We start from the raw sequence: 27898 nt of genomic DNA on the forward strand, positions 1-27898 counted from the left end.
AGGATGCCTTTGCTATTAGGAGGCCCAGTCAATGTACAACTCCAGAAGCTTCAAGGGAAAAATAGGAATGGAAATTCCCAAATGATGATAATGTAGTTTCAGACTTTTAAATACATGACCATGAAATCCCTGAGCTTTAGTGTGTTAGAGGCAAGCCTTCCTGGATACTTTGAGTTTTGCATGAGAGAAAATAGATAGCACATGTGAATATTGACTTTCATCTAAGACAGACCTGAATTCCTGATCTTGGATTGGTATTTACTAACTCACTAATTTGTTGTCCATACATAATCTTCATCTCCACATCTAAACATTGGAAATAGTTTATACCTACTTCACTGGGTGTTTATTTGTTTGTTTTGAGGATCATGGGAACTCATGTGTATAAAACATTCATCACAATGAATGGGACTTATTAAAGGCTCAATAAATGGTAACTTTTTTAGGTGCTGGCCTAGACATGCATGCTCGCTAAGCTAAATTAACAAAATATTTATTAAACACCAATTCTGACCCAGACTCATTGCGTCATATACCTTCTAGGCACAGAGATGATCTTGTTCTACCTTTAAGAAGATTATGGTCAATATATCTTGTCTTTTGACCCTTTAATTTTCAGCTCCATGACATCATAAGAGCAGAGATTTTGTAGGTTTTATATTAATGTATTGTCATGTTCTAGCAGAGTCAATAAATTTAACACATATTCACTGAGGGTCTTTTTGTCCCAAGTACTATTTCAGGTATTTAGGATATATCAGTGCATAAATTCACCAAAGATCTTTGCCCTTGAGGAAGTTACATTATGGGCAAATAAATCTACTTAATAATAACATCCAAAAATGTGCCATGAAATATTTTTCTTGACTCATATATTGAAAATTTCCCTGAAGAACAGAAGCAATTCATAAATAACTCAACCAGATAGTGTGATGCCACTTATAAGCCACTACTGCAGATGTTGCATTTTGCAAGGTTACTAAGCCTTCTTACAGATTTTATGAGAATGACATGTGGGTGTGTGGTCTATGAGACTGTCTGGCTCCTTTGAGGAGGTGGGCTTCATACCATGTAGTTTGGGAGTCCTGGTCTCCCACCCACCAAATCAATTAATTGGTCCCCAACCTAGAAGGCAACACAGGGACACACATGGAGCCCTGGTGGTTAAGCGAACTTTCTCTGACCAGTAGGTGTATATCTGCTGCTTTTCTGGATCTGCCCCCCTTAGGGACTGTGCGCCTTCTTCATCAAGAAATCTGCCAGCATTCACGATTGGAACATAAACAGACCAGCATGTTCTGATTAATCCAAATTGGAATTATTCAAACAGTCACAAAAAGAGATCTTTTCCCCTGAAGGAATTTATATGTGAAGAGAGACTAGGATGGGAAATAAACATTTCTATAATGATTAAAGTTAATTGGCTTGAAAGGATGCCTCTGAAAGAAATGCTTTCTGGTTTTAGTTCCAATCTATTTTGGGACAAGCCTGTTTTTCATAAGATTGGTAACTGCAAACAGATACTGCCCTTTCATTGGAAACAGATGGTACAAGACATAATTAAAGAAGTATGCACTGGCATCTCAAATAACTGCTTTCAATTACAGCATTTCAAGAGTATTAAGGGGAAATATTTTAAACAAAACCACTGCAAAAATAGATTTTGTCATTAACTTTGAAATAATATTTGACTTAAGGTTGAAATTTCCATGTGCCAGGTTTGGATCTCATGGCTGATGCTGATTGGTACAAGAGAAATTGAATCATTATGGCCTATGATTCAGGGTTAAAAAAAAAATTCTCTTTTTTTTCAATGCGGAGAAAAACTGTTTCCTCCCCCCATCTCGTAGGACTTGTATTTTATTTTGCACTTGGATCTCAGTTCTATATTACAGTCTCGAGATTCCGTAGTGAAACTATCTCATAATTAACTCCAAAGTTGTCTGTTGTGTGTGTGTGTGTGTGTGTGTCTGTGTGTGTGTGTGTAGGCAATGGTTACAGGCCCAGCCCCCAATCATGAGGCATATTTATATGCCCTATAGCTCACATTGTTAAGTATATACTGTATACATTCATGCTGAGATCTATATGTAAACCCCCAAATTAGATAATATGCAAACTCATCAGATTGCCTTGGCTGGTATATTCATAATCCAGGGTTTGCTTATTGTAATTTTTCTCTTTACGTAATGTTAGTGGAGATTATAACAATTATAAGGAGGTATATAATATTGGCAGGTTACAAAATACATCACTTGTCCTTCCGTAACTTATTGGAATGATGTTTACTTTTCTTAGTAAATACTTGTTTATGTATTGAGCAATTAACACATGACAGGCACTGTACCAGTAGATAAAAGAATGAATAAAGACTGCTGCTAACTTGCCCTCCTAGAGTTTATGATTGAATGGTGGACAGAGAAAAGAGAAAAAATTGCAAGGTAGTAGGGATGGCAGAAAACACTGAATAGGAGTACTTCATCTAAGGAGAGGCTTCTACTCTATTACCTTAATCTTGGTGTTAGAAGTAGAAGAGTAAAACATCTGTACAATGATGACTCAAACACATAGTATAGTTTTGGATATAGCTCCTAATGATGATAGCAGCAATCAGGAAGATAGGGCACTATGTATTGATCACTGATGGGCATTAATTGATCAACCAGCATAGCATAAATTTACTTTTTATTATGTACACACATGTGCACACAAAGGGAGAGAAAGTGACACAGAGAACTCATGTGAGTTATACAACTGACCCACAAAAGTTGCATGGACTCTAAGCCCTGTCTAGTTGTGATGATGGATTATGTGTGAACTATCCCTACTCTCATGCCCCTGCCTTTACCCTAATTTTTGCGTCCTTGAAATGGCCGGACGAAGGATTGTGGTGAATAACAAGTAAAAGAGCAAAATACTATCCAGTCCATGCATTTATTTCCTCATTGCATTGGTAGTAAGTAGAATGTTGCAATTGGATTTTTGGACTATTAAAAAAAAGATTTTTTGATAGCCCTGAAAAGAATTAGAATATCCTTCAAGGATATATTCAGTATTCAAATTATCCATGAAGTTGTTCACATTAACCCCACCTAATAATAAGCTTTTCCTCATTTTGGACACTCTCTGTAGTATGTGTGTGTGAGCATGTGTGTGTGTGTGTGTGTGTGTGTGTGTGTGTGTGTGTGTGTGTGTGTGTACATGCACACTCCATAACCTTTATTATTAATGGGGAGTGAATTTAGGAAATACCACAAACATAAATAACATTTTTCCAAGAAAACACTATATTGATTGGTTCCCAAAGAATTAAGAGGAAATATAGCAAAAAGTGATAATGCTTTGATAAACAACAAGGGGGGAAATTTTCTAATTTGAGGCAGGAAAGAGAGAGAAGAGACAATTCTGGACTTTGGTGAGGGAGCTGTGGAAGGGACTTAGAACCTTGATAATCACTTTTGAATAATGATATAAAAAGTGAAGGAAGAAAAATCATTTTAACAAAGAAACTTCAAATTCTTCAGATAAAAGCACTTTTTTTTTTTTTTTAGGGTTGGGGTTATTCATATGGGTAGACTAAATGCTCCAATTTCTTCACTTTTCCCTACATCTGTCCACTTTACACAGCCTAATTGTGAGTGGAGTGTATTTTCCTGCTTCAACTTGGGGTTGACCATATGACTTTCTTGACCATGTGGGTAGGAGTGATAGAGGCCACTTCCACATCTATGTTTTAAGAGGCCTTACATGATTCTTCTTGCTTCCTTTGCCTCTGTTCCCTTTATGAAAGAAGCATGCCTTGGCTGGTTCTCAATCCCAGAATGCTGAGAGACACATGTAGCAGAGCCACTGCAGCTGGCCCAGGAACCTGAAGTAAGAAGCAGATCCAGCCAGGTAAGCCCAGCCTCAGTCCTAGCTGAGCCAACCCACAGACTCATTGGAAAAAAAAAAAAAAAAAGATTGTTCCTTTAAGCCACTGAGTCTTGGGGTCATTTGTTATTCAGAAATATTGTGCCAAAGTTAATTAATACATTGCAAAATAAATGGTGGTGTGTTGAGAAGGAGGAGGAGAGTGGAGATGGGCATCCTTTTCTGGCTGTCTCCCTGGTTCTCCATAATCTATGGAAAGGTAGCTATCAGGCAATGGCTGGCCTGCCTAGTGGTTGGCTGTCTTCCTTGAGTAGGTGAAATTTGCTAGAAAATTCAGAGCAAGTTCACTCAGTTTGAGGGGTGAGAAGCTATTATTTATGGTTGATAATTCTTCAAAACCTGAAAATAACTAAGCAAAACTTGGCCATTGATATCAATTTATGATTGCCTCTGCTTCTTTTATTCTGAAAGATCATGTAAGCTCCTTCATTTTTAAGGGTAATTTCAAACATTCTTTTGTCTAGTCCAGTGCTAGGTAATACAGGAATTTAGTAAATTCTACTAAAGGACTATGTTAAAAGTTCTTGGGTTGCAAGTCCTAAGTGTCAGAATCTGGATAATCAGTTGAATACTCAAACCTTTTTTCCAAACCACCTCCAATTTCAACCAAAAGCTTCCTAATTCCTTCTTGCCAAACTTTCTTACCCTCAGAATATTGGATTAATAGCATGTGATATCTAAAGATAGATGATGATGTAGTGAATGCCGAGATTTTGAATGATATAATCTCACAGCACCAATACCCCAGTTAGGAAATCTAGGCACCTTTACTTACAGAGACTGAAGACTAATTGCCTCAACAAGCATACCCGAAAATGTGTGATTGATTGGTATCAATGAGCAGTTTAAATCTCTTAGGTCAATGGTATTTTTCCCAACTGTCCTCTCACTCTTATCTCAGAAAAATCTCTTTCTGTCATACAGGATTATAAAGTTTAGGTGATGACTAGATACCCAAGGGGAAGTGTCCTGTCACACCACTTGGACTGCATTGAAGACTTGCATCTAGAAAATAAAATAATAGTGATGACGATGATGATAACACCTAGACTATTTGCTGAACTTAGGATCAACAAGCACTGTGCTAAGTGTTTTATTTGCCTTATCTTATTTAAACCACATAACAATTCTGAAGGAGTGATTATTATTCACCCCAAGGATGTTAAGTCACTTGCAGTTAACAAGTAGCTGACATGAGATTTGGACTCTGGCCCGTCAGACTCCTTGATCATTATTCTTCACTACCTTGGCGGGAGGTGTTAGTTGAAAGCATGGTTTTGGATATTCTCTTAAAAGACTAGGACATTTTCCCCCCACTTACTTGTCTTTTCCACAAGTAAAGTGTAGTCTTAGCCTTCCTTTCTCCAGTTTTGTCTTGATAGAACTCCAAAAACACTCGACAGCTTCCATATGTCAACTGGGTGACCCCTGTGTTTTTCTATTTATGTTTCCTCTTTCAATTCAACTCAAGGGCCACAACACTGAAGCCTTCAAGCAGGATGGGTTTATGGAAGAAACAGAGAAAAATCTAATTTGTTACCAAGAACTTCGTAAGGCAACAGACATAAAACTATTGTGGCCTTACCCAAATGAATGCCTTACCTCTGTTGAGTTTTATTATAGCCATTCATTTATATATGACTGAAACAATATGCTGTACAGCAGAAACTGACAATACTGTAAATCAATTATACAAAATTAATTTTTAATTTTATAAAAACCTAATAAACCAAAAAAGAAAATAAATCTCACATTTAATTTGATAATTTCTTCTTTCTGAAAATAATAAAGTATTCTCAAGACCTTACCTGAAGCTAAGGAGGGTAAATCACTGTCTTAGTCACACCAAAGTTTTGTAGAAAATTTACTCAAATAGTTTTCATGCGGCAAGCTATTTAGATCTTACTGATGAGACAAATCACACAAGTGTAAAAGAAAAGAAAACTTTTTTTAAAAAAAGACCATGAGAAAAGCATTATTTTGTGCTATTTAGAGAAGCTTGGGAGCTTTTCTTTTCCTTTGGTAAATGCCACAAAGGAGATGTTTCTCATGAAAATTTAACTGATAGACAGATTGTAACATGAAGAAGGATGGCCTCTGGGAATACTTATGGGAGAGAGCTTGGAGCCAGGACCAGTAATTATGAGACACCAAGGAAAAAAGCAGAGGTTGCATAGATGTAAAATATTCAAAAAATGATCATGGAAAATGAGAAGAAGAGAAAGAGCAAATGCTTTAAATAAAAGCAGTTCTCATTATATAAAACCTGACAACATTCACATCTGGTATAACAGAAAATATACTTGATTTGAATGTATCCTTGAAATATATTGAAGAAAAATTGGATACATGCATAAAACTATGTTGGACAGAGAGAACTGGAATTTGAATCTTGGACCTACATTTCCAATTTGAGTGACCTTGAGCAATTTTCTACAGCTTCAAATTTATTACTTGCAAAATGGAACTCATGAAATAACATATGCAGACATGCATAACATATATAGTAAGTGTTTAAAATGTATTAATTGAATCTAAATAATACAACCAGTTCTACACTAGAGGCAAGCGTGCCTATTATGGCCAATAGAACTTGAAACATAAGGCTCAGACCTCAGATTTCTCAGGACCAATCACTTGACAAGTATCAGGAAATATGATAGATTTCTATTATTATAGATAGAGCTGAAATACATGGAGTGAGGCACTGAGTGTTAAAGGGAATGAGTGTTAGGTTGTAGGAGTGAAGAATAAAAAGACCTAGTGGATGCAAATTCTCTCAATCAAATTTAAGCTTCAGATACATGTGACTGAGTGACACCACAATAAGAACAAGATTTAGGGTCAGATTTGCTTTCAGATCTTGACTTTGCTTGTGTGACTTTTGTCTAGCATTTCCAACCCTCAGATTCCCAATCCATAGAATGAGAACAAAAATACTTACTTTTTGATGCCTTTTAAGGATTACAGATGGTTTATGAAAAATGCCTAGCAGTTGGTATATATATGATACAGGGAAGCTATTGTTACTTAAAAGGCCATGGCTCCTTCAGAGCAGAAACTGAACTTCATGAATCTTTATATCTTTCATTGTGCTAAACACAATGCCTGTCATATATTAGGTATAATAAATCTTCATTGCATGGATGAATAACCAAAACATGCTCATGCCTTTTGCACTAATTGCCATCAGATGGAGCTTTTGCCTAATTTGAGAGGTTTGTTTTGCCTTTAAAAGACCAACAGCATCACCTTTGACTTCATATCATATCTCCAAAACAGAAGAAGTACAATAGACATAAATTGACTGTCTGGGGTGCTTCCCTATTAGCAGCACATTCAGATTCCACCTAAATGATTGGTTATACTTCTGGTTTTAGACTCAGTCCTGTATTCATTTCCCAGCTCCACCATGTCTGACAAGTCACTTTGGTAAAAGTTAGTTACCCCTTTGAACTTAATTTCCTCATTCATAAATAATGACCTTAATCGATGTAAAAATTAAATGAGACAGCATATGTATAATGCCAGACATATAATAGGCAGCACAAAATTTGAAACTGAACATATGACTCCAAAGTTCAGGCTCCTTATATTACGTTTGATTTCCAAAGGATTTTAGGCTCCTTAAAGAAAGGAACTATGTCTTACTCAGAAACACTTTGCATATAACTTGGTGCCAAGCATAATGCAGGGCGAAGAGTAGTATGTAATCAATACTTATGGGGCTGAATTGCTTCCAACTGTTAGCCATACTCTAAGTGAATCAAGAACATTTCTTTAGGAAAATGTGCCTTTGGACACAAGGAACCATAATTGATTCACAAAAACAAGGAATACCAAGGAAAATTTCTTTCCCTTCTTAAAGTTATTAGACTGGTTGTTTGGAGGAAAAGAAAAATATAGACATCACATCCTTTCATTTTAATACATCTTTAGGCAGTTAAACACTTGATACTTTTACATGCAAGTAATAGAAAACCCAAATCAAATTGACTACAAAAGTAAGCTTATTGTCTTATATGCTTGGAAGTGTGTGTCAGAATTGGTTGATCCAGCAGTTCAACAATGTGATCAAAGATCCAGCTATTTTCTGTCTCTCTATTTTGATAACAGTGTCAGCTTTATACTGGATGTAAGTTGTTCAGTAGTAGAAAATAGGATACGTGATTAATTTCTGGAAAGAGAAAATCAAAGAGAACATGTCACTCCCAAGCATCGTACTTAATTTTCTCTTCACAGTGTTCCTAGTTCTTAAGCAGTAATTGTCATCAGTGAAATGCAGTGCATTGATAAGCTTAGGTTAGGGATCCTGGCAAGGGATATGGTAGTATGATTGGAGTTAAGGTCAATTCCTCAAACATTATTGCTTCTACAAAGTGGTGGGAGTAAAATGGAGAAAGAAGGAAGGGGATTCAGTTACCATGTCCCCAGAAAACATTATTATGTTTACCAAGAAGATGTAAAAGTTTGGCCTGGATGACAGAGTTGAGTTGATTAGTAGCTGATTAAGTAGCTACATGGTTAACAAATTAGAGAGAGAAGTGACATGTCACATACTCCACAAATTTCCCCTTATATTACATTGTCAGCTCAGATTGGGTTAGGTTTTTCTCTACTGTGCTTTTGAAAAAAATAGGTGTCATTTCATGTACATACAGTATATTAATTATATAAGTATATTCCAATCCAACTGTGAAGTTGTTGAAAGCAGGAACTGTGTCTTACCCATCTTTCCAGCCTCAAGACAGCACAGAAGCTGGCAAATATAAAAAGCTCTATTTTCAAATATTAGTTAAAGAGCAAACAATGGGTAAAATTTCAGGAAGGGAGATTTCAAATCCTCACGTGGTGAAAAAAAAAACTTCCTTATAAGAAATGTATTATATAAATTACTAATAATCATCAATAATTTAACCATAAAGAAGATTAAAGTTGAATTAAAATGCATTTGAAGTCCCTTTTTAGTCTGGAATTTGATGATTTTCTGAGTTCACTGATGGAGATCACAATATATACTCCATGATTATGGCCCAGATGGGACCCAAAGAGAAATCAGGACATTCTGGGTGGTTGGAAGTTGCTCGAGTCAACTGTTTGATTCATGAAAATTCAAACGTTTTTCCAGGGCCATGATTTCTAAGAAGGGAGAACATTCCATTCTTCATGCCAGCTGTGATGCCCAGTTCTTGCTGATTGTCATCTGATATGGACTTGGCATTCTCTACCTGGTTATGGGCCAGATGCCAAAAATAAATAAATAAATAAATAACCAAAACTGAAGGAAGCTCATGAACCAACATAGTGCCAGAAATGGGGGAGGAAGCTTCTTTTTCTTTTTTGTCTTTTTAGGGCCACATCCTTGGCCCCACACGTGAGGTGATTCAGAGCTGCACCAGCTGGCCTATACCACAACCACAGAAGCACCAGATCTGAGCCATATCTGTGACCTACATTGTGGCTCGTGGCAACACTGCCAGATCCTTAACCCACTGAGTGGTGAGGCTAAGGATCGAAACCATGTCCTCGTGTATACTAGTTGTGTTTGTTACCACTGACACAGAGTGGGAACTCTGGGGGAGGAATTTCTTAACAGCTGGAGTAATCATTAGCTCAGACAATCTCTGTTTTGTTTTGTTTGTTTAAAACATGATTTTTTAAGATAAATACTGTTGGAATATACTTAACTTACAATCTTATATTGCTTTCAGGCATACAGTACAGTAAATCAGTTATACATAATATCCATTCCTTTTCAGATTATTTTCCTATATAAATTACTACATAGTACTGAGTAAATTGCTCTGTGCTATAGAGTAGGTTCTTGTTACCTATCTATTTTAAATATAGTAGTGTATACATGTCAATCCCAACCCCCTAGTTTATCCCTCCTCCTATGTTTCCCCTTTGGTAACTATAAATTTGGTTTCAAATTCTTTGATTATGTTTCTGTTCTCTAAGGTCTTTGGTATCATTTTTATTATATTCCACATGTTGGTGTTCTCATGATATTTGTCTTTCTCTGTCTTACTTCATTTAGCATGATAATCTCTAGGTCCATACATGTTGCTTCAAATGTCATTATTTCATTTTTTATAGCTGAGTAGTATCCCATTGTATATATGTACCACATCTTCCTTATCCAATCCTCTGTCAATGGACATTTAGGTTGCTTCTGTCTTGACTACTGTAAATAGTGCTGTGAAGTATATTGGGGTGCCTGTATCTTTTCAAATTGTGGTTTTCTCCAGATAGATACCTAGGAGTAGGATTGCTGGATCATAGGGTATTTCTATATTTACTTTTTAAAATAAATCTCCATACCGTTCTTCACCAGGGTAGGAGGGTTCCCTTTTTTCCATACCTTCTCCAGCATTTTTTGTTTGTAGACTTTTTGATGATGACCATTCTGACTGGTGAGGGTACCTCATTATAGTTTTGATTTGCATTTCTTTAGTAATTAGTGATATTGTAGCTCAAACAGTATTTAAGAAAAAGAAAAAACAAAAGCAGAACTCAACATGGCAGACATTCACTGTTTACCTAATTTGGGTACTGTGCAGGCCCTCTGGTTAGGGGGATAATAAATACATGGAGACAAGGTACTGGCTTATGATCAAGTTTAGAATTTAGAATTGAATATTTGCAAAATACACACATGTGCACACACACACACACACACACACACATAAACACAGAGTACCTTAGAAATGTACAAAACAACATCCAAGACAGTAAAGGGGGTGACTGGACAATATGATATCCAGAAATGTACTACACATAGCATACTCTCCCACTTACCCACCTAGACTGTCCTAACCTCTTGATTTGCTTCAACACTGATATTCTCTCCAGCCTATTAGAATTGATTCTCTTAAACCCTTGATTCCCATAAATATTCCCTGTGACATTAGCTTGCTCTCTGTTGAGGTTATGTTTTTAACACCATCTTTTTTTTTCTTTGCTTTTTAGGGCCACACCTGCAGCATATGGAAGTTCCCAAGTTAGGGGTCCAATCAGAGCTACAGCTGCTGGCCTTTGCCACAGCCACAGAAACATCAGATCCAAGCTGTGACCTATACCACAGCTCACAGCAATGCTGGATCCTTAACCCACTAAGCAAGGCCAGGGATTGAACACTCAACCTCACAGTTCCTAGTCAGATTCATTTCCACTGCGCTATGATGGGAACTCCAACACCATCATTTTTGGTAAAAAATTATGCATCACTCTCAATCCTTCCACTCAGATATAACCACTGTTAGTTAGCATAGTGATGTATGTTCTCTTATTTTTGTTCTATATATATTCTTTTCTTTTACAAATTAATAGGGTTTCACTTGCCATTCCTAGAATACAATTTGTTTATATAGGTGAAGCTGTGGAAGGATATATGCAAAATTGTTAACTGTGGTTTTTCTCTGGGGAAGGAAGGATGTTGGGATATTTATCTTATTCTTGCAAGTCTATGTTGTCATTTTAAACAATAAAGATGTATTTAGGTAAATTAATAACATTTATAAAAGGAGAAAATAAAATCTCTACTCCCAGTGCAGTTGCCAATAAAAAATATCTGTTCATTCATTGTCTTATGGCAGTAGTCCTCATCCTTGGGGACATGGCAGGAGAGGAAAGTATTCTGTCTGGATCCTAATTTTTTTTTCCAAGAGAGGAATAAGAAAAGAAAAATGAGAAAGAGGAGCCTTGATTTTCTACTAGAGGCTTCAAATGCTTAATAAACAAAAGAGCAAACATCAGGGAATAACACTTCAATTCATTGAGGGAATATTCTCATCAGCTTCTAAGAGGAAGGAGCTTTTGTGAAGAGAAAGCAGAACTGGCTCAAAGTTAGGAGGCATGAGTTTTAGCTCCAGGTCTGTGAAAACCAATATTGGTGAATCTGCAGAAGTTATAGTGTCCATTTTGGGTTCAACTTCCTGCCTCATGAAAGAACTATTTTTATAATATTTTAAAATTGAAAATTTTGAGGGTTCAAGCTTTTTAACCTTGCCAAGTAAGGAGGATGTAAAGGAAAAAGCAAACAAACAGCAAAATCAAAACCTGTCATCAAACTCCATCCATATTTCGCAAATGAAATGACACATTAGCACAAAAAGTGACATGGTCTCATATTCTAAAAATTAACTTTATGTAAAAAAAAAAAGAATTCTCAAAATTTTCTCTTGTTTGTCTTTTTCCTCCATTGGCAAGTATATATTTTGCCATGGATTGCATTTGGGAATCTTGGCAATAAGCCCTCTCACATTTCTTTCTGAGGCCATCATGCTGGCATGATGTGACCCTAAGCCTGACCATGAATAGCACACTGGACCCTGAAAGGCAAATTCAAGGACTCAGAGGGAAAGTAGAAGCTACACTGTAGAGCAGAGAAGTTCAGCACTGAGAAAGCATTCATTATGGAACAAATGCCACATGCCACATACTCTTCTGGGTGAAGGAATTCCACAGAGCACAATACAAACACAAGAGCTGCCTTCATGGAACTTATGTTCTATTAAGAGGACAAGATTATTAGCAAAGAAACAGCAAATAGATCGTATATCACCTGGTCTTAAATATTACAGAGAAAAACAAAACATGGTAAGTCTGATACATAGAGTCGTTTAAGTGTGAAAAGTGAACAAAGAAGGTCTTACTGAGCAGAGATGAGAAGGAAAGGCAGGGAGAGTGCCATGTAGACACCTGAGGGAAAAAATTTTTAGTACAGGAAATAGTAAATAGAGATGCGCTTAGACAGGTGTGTGCTTGATAGGGTTGAGGAACAGCTATGCACAGAGGGATGGGGAAGAAAATGATATTGCATTAGTTGAGGACCAGAACATACAGGACCTTACAAGCTCAAGCAAGACTGACTTTTCTCTGAGTGCATGGTGAGCTGTCAGCGGGAATTGAGTGGAGGAGCGACATAGCTGACTTCTGTTTTTATAAAATTCTCTGCTAATATATAAAATGACTCCACGTGGACAAAGAAAGAAGCAGGGGATCTAGTTGATGCTACAAGTTCCAGTCTGAGCAATGAAAAAGAATATTTTAGAGCATAAAATATATACCTGAAAAGTACCCCTGTGGTAGTGTAGTGGCTGTTGTTGTTCTTGCTGTTATTTTAGGAAATAGGGAAATAGGGAAAAATATGGTATTCAGTGGGAGGAAGGCTAGGATTTGGAAATTAATATCTAAACCACTATATGTCCATATATTCTATATTTTATACTTATAAATATCTGTGTAAATAGATATTTCTATAAAGATTGTATCTCAAAATATGCAGAGAAATCATTTGACAAAGTCAAACATCCATTCATGATAAAAACTCTTACCAAAGTGGATATAGAGGGAACATACTTTAACATAATAAAAGCCACTTATGACAAACCCACAGCAAATATAATACTCAATGGAGAATAGCTGAAATTCTTCCCAATAAAATCTGGAACAAGACAAGGATGCCCACTCTCACCACTGTTTTTCAACATAGTATTGGAAGTCCTAGCCACAGCAATCATACAAACTAAAGAAGTTAAAGGCACCCAAATAGGAAGAGAAGAGGTAAAACTGTCATTGTATGCAGATGACATGATACTATATATATAGAAAACCCTTAGGACTCAACCCAAAAACTACTCAAACATATCAATGAATTCAGCAAAGTAGCAGGACATAAGATTTACATTCTGAAATCAGTTGCATTTCTGTATACTAACAATGAAATAGTGGAAAAAGAATACAAAAATACAATACCTTTTAAAGTTGCACCCCCCAAAATTAAAATAACTGGAGATAAACCTGACTAAGAAGGTGAAAGTTTTATATGCTGAGGACTATAAAACATTAATCAAGGAAATTAAAGAGGATGCAAATAAATGTAAAGATATTCCATGCTCATGGGTTGGAAAAATCAATACAGTAAAAATGGCCATACTACCCAAAGCAATCTACAGATTCAATGCAATCCCTATCAAATTACCCATGACATTTTTCACAGAACTAGAACAAACAATCCAAAAATTTATATGGAACAACAAAAGACCTAGAATTGCCAAAGCAATCCTAAGGAACAAAAACCAAGCAGGAGGCATAACTCTCCCAGACTTCAGGTAATATTACAAAGCCACAGTCATCAGGACAGTATGGTACTGGTACCAAAAAAGACATATAGACCAATGGAACAGAATACAAAACCCAGATATAAACCCAGACACTTAGGGTCAATTAATCTTCTACAAAGGAGGCAAGAGTATAAAATAGGAAAAAGACAGTCTTTTCAGCAAGTGGTGCTAGAAAACTGGACAGCTGCATACAAGTCAATGAAACTGGAACACACCCAAACACCATGCACAAAAATCAGCTAAAGGAGTTCCCGTTGTGGTGCAGTGGTTAATGAATATGACTAGGAACCATGAGGTTGCGGGTTCGGTCCCTGCCCTTGCTCAGTGGGTTGACGATCCAGCGTTGTCCTGAGCTGTGGTGTAGGTTGCAGACACGGCTCGGATCCCACGTTGCTGTGGCTCTGGTGTAGGCTGGCGGCTACAGCTCCAATTCGACCCCTAACCTGGGACCTCCATATGCCGCAGGAGCGGTTCAAGAAATAGCAAAAAGACAAAAAAAAAAAAAATCAATTAAAAATGGCTGAAAGACTTAAATAAAAGACAAGACACCATCAAACTCCTAGAAGAGAACATAGGCAAAATATTCTCTGATATTAACCTTACACATGTTTTCTCAGGTCAGTCTCCCAAGGCAACAGAAATAAAAGCAAAAATAAACCAATGAGACCTAATCAAACTAGAAAGCTTTTGCAAAGCAAAGGAAACCATAAAAAAAAAAAAAAAGAGAGAGAGAGAGACAACTTACAGAAAGGGAGAAAATAGATTCAAAAAATGCAACTGACAAGGGCTTAATCTATAAAATATGCAAACAACTTATACAACTCAACAGCAAAAAATCCAACAGCCCAATGGAAAAATGGGCAAAGGGCCTGAATAGATATTTCTCCAAAGAAGATATACAGATGGCCAACAAGCATATGAAAAAATGCTCATCATCACTGATTATTAGAGAAATGCAAATCAAAACGACAATGAAGTAATTCTGGGTCTTTTGTGGCTCCATATAAATTTTGCATTGTTTGTTCTAGTTCTGTGAAAAATGTCATGGGTAATTTGATAGGGATTGCATTGAATCTGTAGATTGCTTTGGGTAGTATGGCCATTTTTTTTATTGATTTTTCCAACCCAGGAGCATGGAATATCTTTACATTTATTTGCATCCTCTTTAATTTCCTTGATTAATGTTTTATAGTCCTCAGCACATAAGACTTTCACCTCCTTGGTCAGGTGTATTCCCAGGTATTTGATTTTTTGTGGTGCAATTTTAAAATGTATTTTTGTATTCCTTTCCTAATATCGCATTGTTAGTATGCAGAAATGCAACTGATTTCAGAATGTAAATCTTATGTCCTGCTACTATGCTGAATTTGTTGATCAGTTCAGTTAGTTTTTGGGTTGAGTCCTAGGGTAGTCTATATATATAGTATCATGTCATCTGCATACAATGACAGTTTTACCTCTTCTCTTCCTATTTGGGTGCCCTTTATTTCTTTTGTTTGTGTGATTTCTGTGGCTAGGACTTCCAATACTATGTTGAATAACAGTGGTGAGTGGGCCAAAAACCAACAGGAGGCATAACTCTCCCAGACTTCAGGTAATATTACAAAGCCACAGTCATCAAGACAGTGTGGTACTGGTACCAAAACAGACAGACAGACCAATGGAACAGAACTGAGAACCCAGAAATAAACCCAGACACCAATGGTCAATTAATCTTTGACAAAGGAGGCAAGAACATAAAATGGGAAAAAGACAGTCTTTTCAGCAAGTACTGCTGGGAAACCTGCACAGCTACATGCAATTCAATGAAACTAGACCTCAGCCTCACACCATGCACCAAAATAAACTCAAAATGGCTGAAAGACGTAAATAGAAGACAAGACACTATCATACTCCTAGAAGAGAACATAGGCAAAACATTCTCTGACATCAATCTTATGAATATTTTCTCAGGGCAGTCTCCCAAAGCAACAGAAATAAAAGCAAAAATAAACCAACGGGACCTAATCAAACTGACAAGCTTTTGCACAGCAAAGGAGACTTACAGAATGGGAGACAACTTACAGAATGGGAGAAAATCATTTCAAACGATGCAACTGACAAGGGCTTAATCTCTAGAATATACAAGCAACTTATACAACTCAACAGCAAAAAAGCCAACCACCCAATGGAAAAATGGGCAAAAGACCTGAATAGACATTTCTCCAAGGAACATGTACAGATGGCCAACAAGCCCATGAAAAAATGCTCTTAACATTCCTGATTATTAGAGAAATGCAAATCAAAACCAACACGAGATACCACCACCTCACACCAGTCAGAATGGCCATCATTACCAAGTCCACAAATAACAAATGCTGAAGAGGGTGTGGAGAAAAGGGAACCCTCCTGCACTGTTGGTGGGAATGTAAGCTGGTACAACTACTATGGAGAACGGTATGGAGGTACCTTAGAAATCTATGCATAGAACTACCGTATGACCCAGCAATCCCACTCTTGGGCATATATCTGGAAAAAACTTTCCTTAAAAAAGACATATGTGCCTGTATATTCGTTGCATCACTATTCACAATAGCCAAGACATGGAAACAAGCAAATGTCCATCGACAGATGATTGGATTAGGAAGATGTGATATATATACAAAATGAATACTACTCAGCCATAAAAAAGAATGAAATAATGCCATTTGCAGCAACATGGGTGGAACTAGAGACTCTCATCCCAAGTGAAGTAAGTCAGAAAGAGAAAGACAAATACCATATGATATCACTTATGCGTGGAATCTAATATAGGGCACAAACGAACCTTTCCACAGAAAAGAAAATCATGGACTTGGAGAATAGACTTGTGGTTGCCAAGTGGGAGGGGGAGGGGGAGGGAGGGGGATGGATTGGGAGCTTGGGGTTAATAGATTCAGACTATTGCCTATGGAATGGATTAACAATGAAATGCTGCTGTATAGTACCGAGAACTATATCTAGTCACTTATGATGGAGCATGATAATGTGAGAAAATAGAATTTATACATGTATGTGTAACTGGGTCACCATGATGTACAGTAAAATTAAATTGATTGGGGAATTAACAGTAAAAAAAAGATGTGATAAGAAAAACTACTGTGAGGTACCACCTCACAGCAGTCAAATGGCCATCATTAATAAGTCCACATATAACAAATGCTGGAGAAGGTGTGGAGAAAAGGTAACCTCCTTAACGATCCGGCATTGCCGTGAGCTGTGGTGTAGGTTGCAGACGCGGCTCAGATCCCGCGTTGCTGTGGCTCTGGCGTAGGCCAGTGGCTACAGCTCCAATTAGACCCCTGGCCTGGGAACCTCCATATGCCGCGGGAGCGGCCCAAAGAAATAGCAAAAAGACCAAAAAAAAAAAAAAAAAGGTAACCTCCTACACTGTTGGTGGTAATGTAAGCTGGTACAACCACTATGGAAAACAGCTTTGAGGTACCTTATAAAACTATACATAGAACTACCATACTACCCAACAATCCCACTCTTGGGCATATATCCAGACAAAACTTTCCTTGAAAAATACACATGCACCTGCGTGTTCATTGCAGCACTATTCACAATAGCCAAGACATGGAAAAAAACCTAAATGTCCACTGACAGATGAATGGATTAAGAATTTGGGGAGTTTCCGTCGTGGCGCAGTGGTTAATGAATCCGACTAGGAACCATGAGGTTGCGGGTTCGGTCCCTTCCCTTGCTCAGTGGGTTAACGATCCGGCGTTGCCGTGAGCTGTGGTGTAGGTTGCAGACACGGCTCGGATCCCGAGTTGCTGTGGCTCTGACGTAGGCCGGTGGCTACAGCTGCGATTCGACCCCTAGCCTGGGAACGTCCATATGCCGCGGGAGCGGCCCAAGAAATAGCAACAACAACAACAACAAAACAACAACAAAAAAGACAAAAGACAAAAAAAAAAAAAAAAAAAAAGAATTTGGTATATATACACAATGGAATACTACCCAGCCATAAAAAAATAATAATAATGCCATTTGAAGCAACATGGATGGAACAGGAGACTCTCATCCTAAGTGAACTAAGTCAGAAAGAGAAAGACAAATAGCATATGATATCACTTATATCTGGAATCTTATATATGGCATAAGTGAACCTTTCCACAGAAAAGAAACTCATGGACTTGGAGAATAGATTTGTGGTGGCCAAGTTGGAGTGGGAGGGAGTGGAATGGACTGGGATTTTGGTGTTAATACATACAAACCATTGTCTTTGGAACAGATAAGCAATGGGATCCTGCTCTTTAGCACTGGGAACTATATCTATTCACTTATGTTGGAACTGGATAATGTGAGAAAAAGAATGTATATATGTTCTTGTGACTGGTTCACCTTGCTGTATAGCAGAAAACTGACAGAACACTGTAAACCAGCTATGATGGAAGAAATAAAAATCATTAAAAAAATAAAGATTTTGAATATAGGTATGTAAATATAGTGTGCATGTATCTATACTATGCACATATATATATTCTCCCTATATGTTACTAAATAAATTCTTATCCTTTGGTTTCCCTCAAATTAATGCTTTCCTATTTTAGGATCTTTAAGATTTTCACTTTTATTAGCTAGTTATTTTTTAAAAAAATTTATTGTTGTTTCCCTAATACATTTTTTCCTACTGTATAGCATCATGACCCTGTTACACATACATGTATACATTCTTTTTTCTCACATTATCATGCTCTATTATAAGTGACTAGATAAGGGGATTGAAAATATATTTGAAGAAATTATGGCTGAAAACTTGCCTAATCTAAACTTGATACTGATATCAAGATACAGGCAGCTCCAAACAAGTTGAACCCAAATAGACCCACACCAAGACATATTGTAATAAAAATGACAAAAATTAAAGATAAAGAGAGGATTCTAAAGGCAGCAAGAGAAAAGCAAAGCATTAATTATAAGAGAACCCCCATAAGGCTATCAGCTGATTTCTCTACAGAAAAACTACAGGCCAGAAGGGAGTGGCAAGATATATTTAAAGTGCTGAAAGGGGAGTTCTCGTCGTGGCGCAGTGGTTAACGAATCTGACTAGGAACCACGAGGTTGTGGGTTCGGTCCCTGCCCTTGCTCAGTGGGTTAACGATCCGGCGTTGCCGTGAGCTGTGGTGTAGGTTGCAGACGTGGCTCGGATCCCGCGTTGCTGTGGCTCTGGCGTAGGCCGGTGGCTACAGCTCCGATTGGACCCCTAGCCTGGGAACCTCCATATGCCGCGGGAGCAGCCCAAGAAATAGCAACAACAACAACAGCAACAACAGACAAAAGACAAAAAAATAAAAATAAAAAATAAAGTGCTGAAGGGAAAAATTCTGCAACTTAGAATAATTTATTAGCTAATTATATATCTAGTACATATTCCATGAGAACACTATATTAGTCCAGAAGGACTAGTGTATGCTGCAGTGACAAACAAACCTCAAAAATTTGAGGATTTAACACTATATATCCAATGTAGGTTAGCATGTAGACTGATCATCTTGGTTACCCGAGACCAGACTGAGAGAAACTTCATCTCAGATCCAACATTTGGATCCACAATTGCTGAAGTAGGAAAAGGATTCATGGGAAATACTGTACTGGATTTTAAAGCTTCTGCCCAGAAATAACACAGTTTTCCCTCACATTTCATTGGTGTAAGTCTACATAGCCATGCCTCACTTCCATGAGGCAGGGGAATGCAGTTGTACCATGTCCTTGGAAGAATGAGAAGTAGAAAAAAAATTGAACAGTTTTAGTGACTCCTACAATCTGGCTCTCTATTTCTAGTTGAATCTCAAATTTTCCTTGCTTTCACTTTTCCAGTGTGCATAGGTCTTCTCTATTCATCTTTTTTTTTTTTTTTCCAAACCTGAGGTATGTGATGTGGAGGTTCCCAGGCCAGGGATCCGCAGAGGTGACAATGACAAATCCTTAACCACTAGGCCACCAGGAAACTCCCTTCTTTATCTTAATTGGAATATTTATGAACTATAAACTCCCAAATCACTTATGCCACTCACATGACACTGTAAATTGCCTAATATTGTAGTGAATTTTGTACAGACAAGCAAGTGGCATATGCTGTTCTGAGTGCACACCTATGTTTCCCTTTGCCTCACTAGATAGCCTTCACAGATTATCTTGTCCATAGATAAAAACAGAGATGTCTATTGCTTTTAGACCCCCTTCTGCTCTTCAATAATATGCCTCTTATTCCCCACCTGCTAGGTCCACTTGGGTTTTCAATAAATGTGGGAATGGTAGCAAGCAATTCCAGATTTTCTTTGCTTCCTGAAGCCAAGCCAAAAGTTAACTTCATGCCCTTACTAGCAATGGAAAAGCCATAGCATAAAGTATTTCAAAGTTAGACTAATGCATCAGTGAGTGACAAGGTACCATCTTGAGCAATAGTGATAAGTCTCCAACTCTGATGACATTCTAAAACTGTCCCAAACAAAGAAATCGTTTTGTGTTTCCAGGTCAGGGAATAGATCTACATGTTATTTCACTCTCAGAGTATCAAACTCTGATTTTTCTTTCATGACATTTTAGAGATTATGACTACATAGCAATGACAAGTAAAGGAAGATTCAAAGTTGCCGAGAATCCACAAACAGAACCATCTTTGTTGACTTTTTAAACAATTATCTGATTTATTAAAATAATCGCCTTGGAGTTCCCATCGTGGCACAGCGGTTAATGAATCCGACTAGGAACTGTGAGGTTGCGGGTTTGACTCCTGGCCTTGCACAGTGGGTTAAGGATCCGGCGTTGCTGTGAGCTGCAGTGTAGGTTGCAGCCGCAGCTCGGATGCCGAGTTGCTGTGGCTGTGGTGTAGACTGGCAGCTACAGCTCCAATTAGACCCCTAGCCTGGGAACCTCCATGTGCTGTGGGAGCAGCCCTAGAAATGGCAAAAAAAAAAGACAATAAATAAAATAATCGCCTCATTGTTAAATGAAAGTTATTAGAGATTGTTATTTACTCTTGCAGCAGTCCATAAATGGAGTGTAAATACACTAGGCATGAAGGAGCAATAGAGTTAATGCCAAGATAGAGAATAATCCTCCAGAGGACTTGTGTGGGGGAAAAGATCAGGTTTTAAAATAGAAACTCATCCATTAGCTATGAGTGGGAAAAAACCTTTTATCTGATTTACTAAATAGAAGGCTTATTGCAATTTGGAATTGGCTTTTATTTTTCTTTCTCATGCTGGAGCCCAGCAGTGTGCATTGCCTAGAGGAGGGATAAATAAACCCTTGCCTAGTGAACAAAAAATTGAGTCAGTCTTGCTCCTTGTATCCAACAGGTGGCATTGTTGATTTATAAATGGCTTTAGAACTGATAAAGCAGCTAAGCAACTTCCACCATCAGTTTTATTGTTTTTGTTTTTTAAATTACACCTATTGTTCACAGCCTAGGGCAAACACAAACAGCACAAATACCCCTCTTTTCAGAAGCACTTTGTTTTTGAGAAGAGAAATATGGCTGATGAGTCATTTCAATGATAGAGCATTAGTAAATGACAACAAAGAGCTAATTTCCCCCATTTTGATGCCTCTGGATGAACTGAGAAGGAATTCTGTCTTCAATTCTGTTAGACTTCAATAAAACCATGACTCAGACCATTTGAATTTATACATTTATTCCCTGAATCATTTATTTCTTGAAACAATAGCTTTTACAGAATTGCAGTTCTATGCGTATTATACAAAGATAGAAAATGACAGAGCTACAAAAAGAAAAATGAGACCCCATCTTTATTGCCCAGGATTTTTACAATCTAATTACTAAGATAATATACATATAAATGCCACTAGTAACAATCAGGGCAAGATAATTTTATTTTGGGCCTAATAGTCAAAAACTAACTTTTGGTAAGAATTTACTGTGTGCTAGACACTGTTCTTATCATTTATTTGATACTCATATCAATCCTATGGAGTAGGTGCTTTTACTGTCCTCATTGTATCTAAGACCTGGGGGACTTAGGTGGCCACATCATGGCAAGTAGTGTGACTCCATTTATAAGAGCACCTGATACTGAGTTCTCATCATATGACTAGTGTTTATGACCTTTGGATGCATTATGTTAATTTTCATGTTAACAATTTCAGCTAAGGATCTTTATGTTATTTTTTTTCCTGCAGAAGTTTAACAGCCTTTCTTAACTAAACATAAATGCATTTACCTCTCTGTTCCTTAAAAATAAATAGAGATTTAAGTAAATGCGAATTTGTTAATTTAACTTCAAACATGACTAAGCTCCAGAATGCCAGTAGTTTACTAAACATCATGAGAGTGTCCATATTTTCCCATAAGGTAATAAGTTCCATTCCAGCATTATAGTAGAAATTTAAAATATGTATTTGAAAATCTTCATTGCCTCCTCTTCAGATAAAAAGCCTGTTTTCAGCTCTGGGAAGAGTGGCCAAGTGACTAATTAAGATTACAGAAATTTCATCCATTTTAATTCACTAGTATACCATAAAGTCTTTAAAAGAGAGGCAGTACATATATACATATGCTAATCTTTTTCTATCTTCAAGAAAAAAAACTCATAAACTCTAGCAATCTATAGCCTTTCCTTCAATCAAGGGAAAAAAAAAAAAAAAAAGGAATGAAGAGTAAGTGTTGAGGGGAAGAATCCAAAAAAGAAAAAAGAAAAAAAAGAGATAAATTTGAACACTGATTTCTAATCATGGTATGGGTTAGCAAGAACCTCTAAATATAATGATCTTAGCTATTTACCAAATCATTTGATAGCTCACTTTCTGAACTTACCAGTATTTTTTTTCCTCAGTGGTGAGTAATGAGATATAATGATTAATCTAATATTCCAGTTATACTTGCCACGGATACATATTAACTCAACACAGCTGAATTTCAGTATTTCTAGACTTCTGGCTACTTTACATGCAAGCTGAAAATATTTTATTTTTAAAGGGAAGTGACTAAGAGTTATTAGTATACATTTTAAATTCCTACTAAAATACTGGTAGCAATATTACTGATATCCTCTTATTACAAGTTAGACTTATAATCAATTGCCAGAATTCTGTAGTTTGTCTGAACTATTTGTGCAGATTTCAATTCAGAGTTCAAAGAATGAAACTGTGTGTGTGTGTGTGTGTGTGTGTGTGTGTGTGTGTGTGTGTGTGTGTGATTCCGATGCTTATTTTCAAAGGGTTGAGAGACAATGCATTTACATTTATTCTTGAAAGGAGAAAAACTTGCATGTAATTTTAGGCTCACATAAAGGAAAACCTATGGCTCCATAGATAGCTTAAGATTTATTTTTGCATGTTTGCATCTCTATAAGCTTAATAGTGTTTTTTCCAATCAGAGGACACTAGCTATCGGAGTATAAAACATTGCCTTGATGGTTTTCAGCTTTCTTGTTCTCTGGAAGAACCCTAAAACCAAACTGAGTTTTATATCCTACCACTAGGATTATATTCCAGAGGAGTTTCCAGATACTTCCTGTGACAAAATTGTATATTCATGAGGCAATGTATAATGAAAAAGAGGGGATTTTGAGTGTGTATTTCACCAACATCCTTTTGAAAATTTAGAAGGAAAACACATGCCCCAAGAGGCAAGGTATGGGGAAAGCAAGAATTCTTGCACTGTTTTGGAAAGGAGGAGATAATTGTTTACAAACTTCCAGGAAATCACTTGTGTAAATGGTCTTAAAAGAAACTAGTGGGGGTGGGGGTGGGGGACAGCTCAAGATGGTGGAAGAGTAAGACTTCTCAATCACATCAAAAAAACACATCTACAAGTAAAAAAACTCACACAGAATATCTATTGAATGCTGGCAGAAGAGCTTAAGCCTCCAAAACGGACAAGAAACTCTTGACATAACTGGGTAGAACAAAAGAGAAAGGGAGAGAGAGAGAAGGAATCAGGATGAGACTAGCACTTCTGAGAGGGAGCTGAGGAGAAAAGAAACCCACACTCTGGGAAGCCACCTAACTGACTGGGAGATCAGCCGAGATGGAGGGACATCAAAGTCGCTGAGAAAATTGCAGCAGCTGGATGGAGGAGGGTAAAGTAGAGGGAGAGCCCCACAAATCATCTGCAACACTGCCCCTGAGACACTTGGGTGGGGGCTGGCCACTGAGACTTAGGCTCTGGAGGTCTGTCCCAGGAAGAAGACTAGGGTTGGCTGTGTGGGGACAGCCTAAGAGGCTAAGGAGAGTGTGCCATGGGCAGGGGAGTGGTGTGCTATGGGCTGGGGAGTGGAACGCCATGGCAGAGGGAACCTGGAAGAAGGTCTGGGCCTGCAGAGGGACACGGTGCCATTCTTAGGAAGGGTGAGAGGAGGAGGGGTGGACCGTCATAGGAATCTCCCTGCACATGCATGCATGATCTCAGACTCTCAGAGGATGAGGCACATCTGGTGCAGGTTATGGGTGGCAAGCAGTGGTGGTGAGAAGACACTAACCCAGGCTATGGGGAGACCAGGCGATTCTTGTGCAGGCTATGGGTGGCTGGGCATTTCTTAGGTGGGCTAAGTGTAGTGGGAGGCTAAGTGCAACGTGAATGATCTACAGACAGCAGGGACGGACTGTGGAGGTCGTCTTGGAGACCAGAGGGAGGCATGGCCTACCACCACTGGGAGCCTGTGAGTGAGCTCCACCTGCAGCCCCAGTCACCTCACAGATCAGCAAAAACAAACAAACAAAACCACTGTACTGCAACCAAGCATCACACATTATTGCTCTCACTCCCCTGGAATACACCCACCCTGAAGCTGCCACTGCCAAACACTCTGGGTAGCACCCAGGCACTTGATCACTGTCCCTTCCCAAGACCCTACTAGGAGCAGCCAGTACAGCACTTCCTGCATGGGCTAAGTGGGACGGGGTGCTTCTTGCATGGTCTGCAAGTGGTGGGGGAAAATCACCAGTTATCTCTGACTCCAGAGGTGGGCATAGCTCACCTCCACTGGGAATCCCTGAGCAAGAACCACTTGCAGCCCCAACCACCTCAGAGGGTAGCACAAAGGAGGACATTGCCACAGAACACCACATGTTGTTGCTTTGGCTTCCCTGGGAGCACACCCACCCTGCTGCTGCCACTGCCAGATTCTCTGGGCAGTGCCCAATTCTTGATCACTGTCCCTCCCCAGGAACCTACAACTAGGAGCAGCTGGTGCAACACCTCCTGTGGGGGCTAAGTGGAATGAGGTGCTTCTTGCATGGTCTAAAATTGGTGGGGGCAAACCACCTCAGTTATTTATGACTCTAGAGGTGGGCGTGTCCTGCCACCACTAGGGATCTGAGAACAGGCACAACTTTCCGCCCCAAGCACCTCAAGGGTACCACAAAGAACTACGAAGAACAAAAGGAAAAATAGAAAAAAAGGAATCAGGGCATGTCTAACACTCCCGTGAGGGAGTTGTGAAGGAGAAAGGGAACCTACACTCTGGGAAGCCACCTAAGCAATGGAAAGATCAGCCAAGTCAGAGGGAAATCCAAGAGGCCGAGAAAAGCACAGCAGCAGGTCTGAGATCCAAAAAGCAGAGTGAGGGATGCACAGACCATCTGAACCACTGGCACAGACACCACAGACTGAGATGCTCAGTGGGGACTGGGTGCTGAGACTTGGGCTCTGGGTGTCAGTCCCCGGGAGTGGGCTGGGGTTGGTGGTGTGGAGACAGCCTAAGGGACTAGGGAGCGGTGCACTGCTAGCGGGGGAAATGGTATGCTAAGGGCTGGGGACTGGAAAACCATGGCAGAGGGAACCCAGGAGAAGGTCTGGACCCAACAGGAGAGGCAAGGCACCACTGTTGGGAAGGGGAGAGGAAGAGGGGCAGGCTGCCATAGAAAACTCCTTGGGCCCCAGTGTGCACGCTTGCCCACTGGATTGCAGAGAGTTGAGTGCTCCTTCCTGGTGCCTGGATCTGGCTCTGCTGGCACCCTTGCATGCTCCCTGCCCATGCAGATCTGGCCCTGCCAGCACCCTCATGCATGCCTGGAGCTCACACCCAGCCCGCACCGATCCATCCCCTGCCCTCACAGAGCCAGCCCTACCAGACCACCCTGGACTGTGCCAAACTACAGTTTGGCTTCCCCAAATTTTCAGAAAAAGAAAAACACAAGCATGATGAAGAAGCACAGAAACCATTCCCAGTTAAAGAAACAGGAGAATTCACCTAAAACAGTCAGCAATGAAACAGACCTCTGTAGTCTGACAGACTTTGATTTCAAAAGGGAGATAGTGAAAATACTGAGGTATTAAGAGAGGATATGAACAGTAATGCAGATTCCCTCAGAAAGGAGCTAGAAAATATAAGGAGGAGCCAAGAAAGACTAGAAAGTTCATTTGCATAGATACAAACTGAGCTAAAGGCAATAAAGACCAGAATGAATGATGCAGAGGAACGAATTAGTGACGTGGAAGATAAAATAATGGAAATCACCCAAACAGGACAGTAGACAGAAAACCAAATGAAATAACATGAAAGCAATATAAGAGACCTATAGGATGATATAAAGTGGGCCAATCTATGCATAATAGGAACTCCAGAAGGAAAAAGAAAAAAATGGGGGGGGGGATTGAAAATATATTTGAAGAAATTATGGCTGAAAACTTGCCTAATTTAAAGGATACTGATATCAAAATACAGGAAGCACAGAGGGCCCCAAATAAGTTGAACCCAAATAGACCACACCAAGACATACTATAATAAAAATGGCAACAGTTAAAGAGAGGATCCTAAAGGCAGCAAGAGAAAAGCAAAGCATTAATTATAAGGGAACCCCCATAAGGCTATCAGCTAATTTCTCTACAGAAACACTACAGGCCAGAAGGGAGTGGCAAGATATATTTCAAGTGCTGAAAAAAAAAAAAAAATGCAACCTAGAATACTCTATCCAGTAAGAATACCATTTAAAATAGAATGGGAAATCAAGAATTTCTCCAACAAACGAAAGCTAAAGGAGCACAGCAATAGTAAACCCATTCTAAAAGCAATACTGAAAGGGCTTCTCTAAATTAAAAAAAAAAAAAAAAAGGAAGAACTAGGATGGAGGAAACCACAATTGGAAAGCAGCCACTTAAATAACCCCACATACTGATCCAAACATGAAGATGTTAATTAAAAAATATATATATATCAAAATCATACAATGTGGGTAAGGGAAATAAGAAAAAATAGATTCTTTTTTTATCTTGATGTGTTTGAGCCTATATGATTATCAGGCTAAAGTAAGCAGATATAGGAAGGTGTTAACATACTTAAAAAACAGGGCAGCCACAAATAAAAACCAAACATTACATTCATAAAAACTGAAAAGAAATATACTCAAGTATAAAATAAATGGAAACCATCCAACCAAAAAATGAAGAGAAACATAGAATCAGCTGTAAACAAGGTTTAAAATGGCAATAAATAAATATCTATCAATAATCACCTTAAGTGTCAATGGACTGAATGCTCCAATCAAAAGACACAAAGTGGCTGATTGGATAAAAAAGAAAAAACCTTCAATCTGCTGCCTACAAGAAACTCACCTTAGGGCAAAGTATACATATACATTGAAAGTGAGGGGATGCGAAAAGAGATTTCATGCCAATGGACAAGACAGGAAAGCAGGAGTAGCAATACTCATATCAGACAAAATAGACTTTAAAACGAAGGCCGAAAAGAAAGACAAAGAAGGACACTATTTAATAGTTAAAATATCACCTCAAGAAGAGGATATTACAATCGTCAATATATATGCCCCTAATATAGGAGCACCCAGATACCTACAACAAATACTAACAGACATAAAAGGAGAAAATGATGGGAATACAACCATAGTAGGAG

At 38.4% G+C, this 27898-nt stretch overlaps 1 long non-coding RNA gene across 3 annotated transcripts in view; it reads left to right on the forward strand.

Moving 5' to 3' along the window:
• Positions 1-27898, forward strand: part of LOC106510093 — a 262329-nt gene that overhangs the window by 101014 nt on the left and 133417 nt on the right. For 2 of the 3 annotated variants that reach the window (XR_002343698.1, XR_002343696.1), the window contains exon 2: positions 3791-3894. This is a non-coding gene — a long non-coding RNA (uncharacterized LOC106510093). Of the gene's footprint in view, positions 1-3790; positions 3895-5401; positions 10010-27898 lie in introns of those variants that run through there. The other variant, XR_002343697.1, reaches the window with a different exon arrangement.

Source organism: Sus scrofa, chromosome 4 (genome assembly GCF_000003025.6).
Source record: "Sus scrofa isolate TJ Tabasco breed Duroc chromosome 4, Sscrofa11.1, whole genome shotgun sequence".
Taxonomy (NCBI): Eukaryota; Metazoa; Chordata; class Mammalia; order Artiodactyla; family Suidae; genus Sus; species Sus scrofa.